Raw genomic sequence first — 7,702 nt, 5'->3', positions numbered from 1 at the left:
TTGTCAGCTTTAAAAAGCTCGTTGTGCACTGTGCACCTGTTAATATTGCTCTGTTAAAGGAGGCTATTGACTGTCCCGGGCTTGTCGTTTCAGGAAATATTCTTTTAATGATGTCTCTCAGTTTCTCTTGTTGTGCCTTTGGATATTTTATTTCCCTACTCAGTGATATTTGGGACTCGCCATCATGCACACTTTGGCTTGTTTCTTGGTGTAGCCCTAAGAAGGAAAACAGACAGACAAACACAGAGGGAACAGAAGCACACAAACGCACAGACAAATCAAACAAACAAACACATTAAAAGGTGGGGGGGGGAAAGAAAGAAAATGGAGAGGAAAGAGATAAAAAGAAGAGAAGAAAAAAAAGGGTCAGAGACAACAAAGGACAATGGACAGTCTAAAAGTGTATCACCAGTTGAGGGGAGAGGTAAGGATGAGATACAGGAGAACATATCTGGATTGCAAGAAGGTAAAAAAAGGGAGAAAGGAAAATAAGGAGTAAATTTTTAAAAAATTTTAAGTAAAAAAGGTAATAATAATAAAAAATAAGTACACACACACAAATAATAAGAAGAAAAGAAAAATTATGAAGAAAAAAAGAAAAAAAAAATAACAGCAGCTCCCCCTTGTGGATAGGCGTGGTTTGGTGTGGTAGGTCTCAGAGGCTTCTCTCAGAGGCTCTGCCTTGGTGTCTGCAGAGAGTAGAATGGTGGCACACCAAGCTTGGCTGGGACTATGCACTGTAGGCCACTCTAATGAGTCCGATCTCCTTGTGCCGCAGTTGAGCCAAGTTGTATTTTCCAGGCCCGCCTCGGTTCAAAGTTATAGTCCATGCACTTTTATGCTACCACAGATGAGATGTACTTGCTTCTGGTGGCTGGCTTCTTAGGGGGAGGGATCAGTTTGTCTTGGCTCAGGCAGGGATTTCGGCTGCGCATGCCTGAGGCGAGGTGTGCCCCCTGAGGTGAGGTGTGCTGCCTGAGGCAAGGTGCACAGCAGGAAGTGAAGTGTACACAGCCACAGACACAACTGCGGATTCCCAGCCTCAAGGTTGGATTGCAATTGCGTTGCGGGAGGGATGAGTTTCTCTTGGTGCCAGCTGGGATTTATGCAGCTGTCGCCCAAGGCGCTGGGCGCTGCTGGAAATGACCTGGGAGCTCCTGCAGCCTGAGCACACGCCCAGTCCTCCGCCGCCGCAAACTCCCTGCCTGGATCATGTAGGAGTGGGGGCTATTTTTTCCCTTTGGCACTTGGGATTCGGGATTTGCACGGCCAATCCTGGGGGTGAGATGTGCCATGGAAATGAGGTGCATGTTCCCACTCCCAAAACTGAGGTCGAAGTGAGCACCCTTGGCGCCGCTGTCGTGGCGGCCACTGACTCCCAGGCGAGATGGCGCAGGGCTGGAAGCTGTTGTTTCCCTTATGCCACCTGGGTTCAGGATTCACGCTGCCCAGCAGTTATATATGGAGTGAGAGTTTCTCTCTCCAAGCGCGGTTAAACGTTCTTTATCTCTTCCCCAGAGACAGTACTATGAGCATGGTCAGTCTCTCTGTCTCTTCCCTTTGTCTCTCTGGCTCAGCGCGCTTGCCCCATGTTGGGCTGGGGCTCCCACCTCCCCTGTCCATCTTGGGCTGGCCCATTTTCCAATCTCCCCAGTTCGCACTCACTCACTCAGGTATCTTTGAGGTTCTCTTCTTTCTGGAGTCGTATTTTCTCCTTCCACTCTTGCAGATGAGAATAATGTCCTTCTCAGTTTGGTAGATGGGGCAGACGGAGTTTACAGAGCTCCCTTCCTCTCTGCCATCTTAGCTTCTCCTCCGGTTGAATACTTTTTAAAACTCTTCTATAACCCGTTGGATGAGAGAGAGATTTTGTTGTGGTTTAATTAGCATTTCTCGAACTATCAGTAAATACTAATATTTTATATGTGTTTATTGGCCAGTTCTAGTTCTTATTTTGTAAATTATTCATTTTCTTTATCTACATTTCTGTTAAACTATTGATAATTTTCTTACTGATTTTAACCATTTTTATATATTTTTAAATTTTATTTTTAAAATCTTTTTTGAAGTTTATTATTTTTTTTTGAGAGAGAGAGAGAGAACAAGGGAGGGGCTGAGAGAGAGAAGGAGTGAGAGAATCCCAAGCAGGCTCTACACTGTCAGCACAAAGCCCGATGTGGGGCTCAAACCCACGAACTGTGAGATCATGATCTGAGCCAAAATCAGGAATTGGATGCTTCACTGACTGAGCCACCCGGTGCCCAATATATTAAAGATATTATTGATACTGTGTCTAGTGAAACAAAGTTTACTAATAGCATTTTTATGGAGAAATTACAAAAATAATTTATAATCAAGTATGTAAACCATTTCTTGTTATATTTTTTACTTTGATAACATGCTTACAAAGACCTTATTTGACTTGGTTATATAAATATGTAAGTACATTTTCCAACTATTTAACCCTTCTTATGTGATGTTTGTTGAGAAATAATTCATAAACCATAAAATTCACCCATTTAAAGTGTAGTATTCATTGGTTTTTAGTATATTCATGGAGTTGCACAACCATCACCATTACCTACTTATAGAATATTTTCATCACCCCAAAATGATTACATTTCCAGTCGCCTGAGCACCATTCATAGAAATGATTATTCTTTCCCTATTGAATTGTCTTGGCATTCTTGTTGAAAATCAGTTGAGTATAAATGTAATGGTTTATTTCTAGACTCAATTTTATCCCCTTGATCTAGATGTCTCTCTGTATGTCAGTACCACGTTCTCCTGATTACTGCATGTTTGCAGAAAGTTTGGAAATCAGGAAGTGTGAACCTTCCAACTCACACTTCTTCCATCTCAAGACTGTTGGCTATTATGGATCCCTTGCATTTCCATATAAATTTTAGCATCAGCTTATCAGATTCTGAAAAAAAAAAACCAATCCCGCATTTGGGATTCTGACTAAGATGACTCTGAATCTATAGATCAGTTTGAGGACTTTGCCATCTTAACAATATTAAATCTTCTGACCCAGGGACATGGGATGTCTCTCCATAAATAAAAATCTTCCTTTAAAATAAAAAGCTTGTTTTCTAAGAAACGCACCTTCCTTATCACTCCTGCCCCGCCCCCCCTTCAACTCCAGAGGAGCAGAACCAGGAGATCCGGAGCAGTCAGACAGCAGCCAGCTCCAGTCTGTGCGGTGAGAGGGAAGGCGTGATGTGATTCAGACATGACGTCTGGTTCTGACCTGGACTGGAGGAAGTAGGAATCACTGAAAGACTGGGACAGGATATCATATCCCCCTGATGTTATGAAGCCCAGACAAGGAAGATTAGACGTAGAATGAAGTATGATTGAAAAAATTGAAAAAAAATGTTTTTCATGTTTCTAACTCAATGGGTTAAGACTTCAAAAAACCTGTATGCACAAAGCTGAATAAGAGAAAAACTCTGGTCTAAAGGAATTCATCATCTTGCCTGCACCAACCTTGCCAAGGCTGCCCCTTTTACAGAATAAAATCTTTTGAAAGATGTTATGAATAGTGTTTTTACCCTAAACCTCATCCAAATTTCACATTCGTCATTTCACCTAATTTACTGCCCTCCAAAAATACACTTACTGTCTAACAGCTTTTGCATGAGTAACAGAATATGAATTGAAAGGAACATGTGCTTTCTGGCGCATCAGAAGGACAAGCAGTGAATGATGTGATGAGCACTCAATTATTCGCTTTATCAAAAGGTGCTGGCTCAAGGCGGCGCCACTGTACTCCGTGTGAAAGGAAATTAATGGGTGTTTGTTACAAATCCACTTCCACGAGTGCATTTCAGGCTGTTGACTTCTTTCAGACATGGTAAACTTCTCGCTTATTGTATTAATGTTAACACACACAACTTAATGTACATAATTTCTCAAATGGGAAATAAAAAGAAGCTGAATTAACACCAACAGAACACAGCTGGCTTAAGATAATTATTTAGGGCTGTGGCGAAATGCTCAAAACAGCCTAAAACTTGGAAAATAATGATCCAGGACTTTAATTCCTGCGTGTGTACTCTTCCCTAAGCTCTGCTCTAATAGTTACCCAGGAATTCTTTGATGGCAGGCTTCTTACTGAAGTTTTTTTAAACTTCTGCAAAACAATTCCTGATCGTGTTTTTTTTTCTGTGATTCTCTGTGATTGACATTAAAAAAGGTAAAGTTACTGCAAATTTTTTTTTTAAGCTTAATTTCCTGTTGCTTCTTTTTCGAAAAGGACACCAGACTTAATATCTTTGTTGGCTTTGCTTAGTAATTCCATGGCTTTCCTTAATTTTCAATGCAGTTTCCTTTCAACTATCTGTTCCTTTTCTTATCTTGTACCCATAATTAGCCTTTTACCGGCCTCCTAAGGCCTTCCTAATACCTCCCTGCTTCCTACGCAGGTTTTACTGTACTGGATGGATTCTGTATCTTCTTTCTCACCTCTGAACCCCACTGGTCTCGTGAAATTCTCTATCCTCAAGTGAGGATAATCTGGATTAGAGGGGCCTTGTAAGAGTAGGTGTGTTACTACACAAAAGAAGGTTCATGATAAACTCAAAGTGGAATGGACAAGCAACTAGTCTCATAGGCAGACATCAGCACTGGATCCTTCAGTATTGAAAATGCATTTTTAAGGTGGATTCCACATGCCATAAAGTTCACCCTTTAAAATTGTCTACTTCAATAGTATTTAGTATATTCATAGTGCCACGAGTTCATCACTACTACCTAATATCAGAGCATTTTCATCATCCCCCAAAGAAGACGTTAGCATCTCTCCTTCCCACCAGCCTTAGGGAACTATTCATCTATTTTCTGTCTCTATAGATGTGCCTAGTCTGGATATTCCATATAAATGAATCTCAAAATATTTGGCCTCCTGTGTCTGGCTTCTTTAACTTAGAATATCAATGTTTTATCATTTATCAATACTTGATTCCTTTTTATGGCCAAATAATATTCCATTGTATGGAAAAACCACATTTCATTTATTTATCAGTTGATGGACATTTGGGTTGTTTCTAATTTTTGTCTATTATGCATTATGTTGCTACAAACATTTACATACACATTTTTGTGTGGACGTATTTCTTCAGGTCTCTTGGGTATACACTGAGGAGTGGAATTTTGGGGTCAAATAGTAAGTCTTCATTGGACATTTTGAAGAATAACAAAAACACTTTCCAAAGTAGATACAATATTTTACATTCTTACCAGCCGTGTATGAGGGCTCCAAATGCTCCCCATCTTTGAAAACACTTACTGTTGTCCTTTTTTGATTAGAGCTACCCTACTGGCTATGAAATAGTATTTCATCATGGCATTGATTAGCATTTCCCTAAGTACTAATGATGTTGAGCATCTTTTCATGTGCTTGTTAGCTATTAGTGTATCTTCTGTGAAGAAATGTCTGCTCAAATCTTTTGTCTATTTTTTAATTGAGTTATTAGTCTTTTTACACTGGGTTGCAAAAATTCTTTATAAATTCTAGAATCAAGTCTCTTATCAGAAATGACTTGCAAATTCTTTCTCTCTTATTCTGAGATGGTATCATTGATGGAATCATTTTCAGCAAAACAGTTTGAATACAAATTTATCTGTTTTTTCCTTTGGCTGATTGTGCTTTTGACGTCATATTTAAGAAACTATTGTCTAATCGAAGGTCATGAAGTTATTTCCTATGTTTCCTTCTAAAAGCTTTATATTTTTAGCTCTTACATTTATATCTTTGAACCATTTCTAGTTAATTCTTGTACGTGGTATGGGGTAGGGATCCAACTTCATTCTTTGGCAGGTAGGTATCCTGCACTGTGTATTGTTCATTTTCTTGCCTGTCCGTGCCCTGTTTATTGACAAAACTGTTCTTTTCCTATTAGCTCTCTTGCCAAAAGCCAATGAGCCATGAGAACAAGGGAACGTAAGGGTCACTCTCAAGCCCATTTTGTTGACGTGCCTGTCCTTATGCCACTGCCTCACTGACTTGAGTACCTGCATAGCTTTGTAATCAGTTTGGAAATCTGGAAATCTGAATCCTCCAACATTGTCCTTTTTTCAAGATAGTTTTGATTCATTAGGATTCACTGCATTTCCATATAAATTTTAGGATCACTTGTCAAATACAAGTGAAAAGGGGAGCTGGAATTTTAAGAGGCATTATTTGAATCTGAGATCAATTTGGGAGTAAAGGGTAAAAATGAGATGTTTCCATTTACTTAGATCTTTAATTTCCTTCAATGATACTTTGTAATTTGTAGTGTCCAAGTATTGAATTTCTTTTATTAAATTAATTTTATGTATTTTATTTTTTAAATTAAGTTACTCATGAAATTGTTTTCTTATTTTCCTTTTGAGATTGTTCATTGCTAAAGTATAGAAATACAATTGATTTTTGTATATTAGTCCTGAATCCTGCAGCATCGTATCCTACTAACTAGGATTGTAGGATTAATACAATATTGTATTAATGAGAGAGAGAGAGAGAGAGAGAGAGAGAGAGAGAGAGAGACTGACCTAATGGGGGAGGGGCAGAGAGAAAGAGAAAGACAGAGAATTCGAAGCAGGCTTCGCACTAACAGCACAAAGCCCTACATGGACTCAAACTCATGAACTATGAGATCATGACCTGAGCCAAAGTCAAACACAACCAAATGACCCATCCAAGTATTCCTAATATTTATTCTAATAGGTTTACTGTGGATTTTGTAAGATTTTCAATATACAAGATCACATTGTCTGTAAATATAGATACTTATACTTCTTCAATTTCAATATGGATATCTCTTATTTCTTTTTCTTGCCTAATTGTCTTGGTTCTAACTTTATACAATTTTGGGATGCCTGGGTGACTCATCAGTTGAGCATCTGACTTCAGCTTGGGTCATGATCTCGTGATTCAGGAGCTCCAGAGCTGCATTGAACTCTCTCTCTTTGTCTCTTTCTCAAAAATAAGTAACCATTTAAAAAACAAAAAGAACTTCCTATACAATTTTGACTAAAAATTGTAAGGGTAGACTTCCTTGTATTTTCCTGATCTAAGGGTGAAATTATTCAGTGTGTCACCATTGAGTGTGATATATTAGCTGTAAATGTTTCTTAATGTTCTTTTTTAATGTTTATTTATTTTTGAGAGAGAGCGAGAGAGCGAGCACATGTGCACATGAATGGAGGATGGGCAGAAAGAGGGACAGAGGATCCAAAGCAGGCTCCTGGCTGAGAGCAGCAAGCCTGACGTGAAACTCAAACCCACAAACCATGAAATCATGACCTGAGCTGAAGTCAGACACTCAACAGCCAGAGCTACCCAGGAACCCCACTTAGATGTTCTTTATCAGGTCAAGGAAATCCTTTTTTATTCCTAGTTTGTGGAGTGTTTTTATTTGAAAAGGGTGTTGACTTTTGCCCAGTGTTTTCCCTGCATCTATTGAGATTATTATGTGAGTTTTCCCTTTAATCTATTAATATTGTATATTACATTGATCGACTTCATTTGTTACAGCAACTTTGCCTATTTGGGACAAATCACACTTGCTCATGGCACATATTCCTTTTCATAAGTCACTGCATTTGGCTTACTACCCTTTTGTTGGAGATTTTTACGTCTACATTCACAAAGGATGAGAGTCTAGTATTCTTGTAATTGTCTGTGTCTGATTCTGGTAGCCTGGTAATCATA

Source organism: Suricata suricatta, unplaced genomic scaffold (assembly GCF_006229205.1).
Source record: "Suricata suricatta isolate VVHF042 unplaced genomic scaffold, meerkat_22Aug2017_6uvM2_HiC HiC_scaffold_140, whole genome shotgun sequence".
Taxonomy (NCBI): Eukaryota; Metazoa; Chordata; class Mammalia; order Carnivora; family Herpestidae; genus Suricata; species Suricata suricatta.
This window is presented reverse-complemented; position numbering follows the sequence as displayed.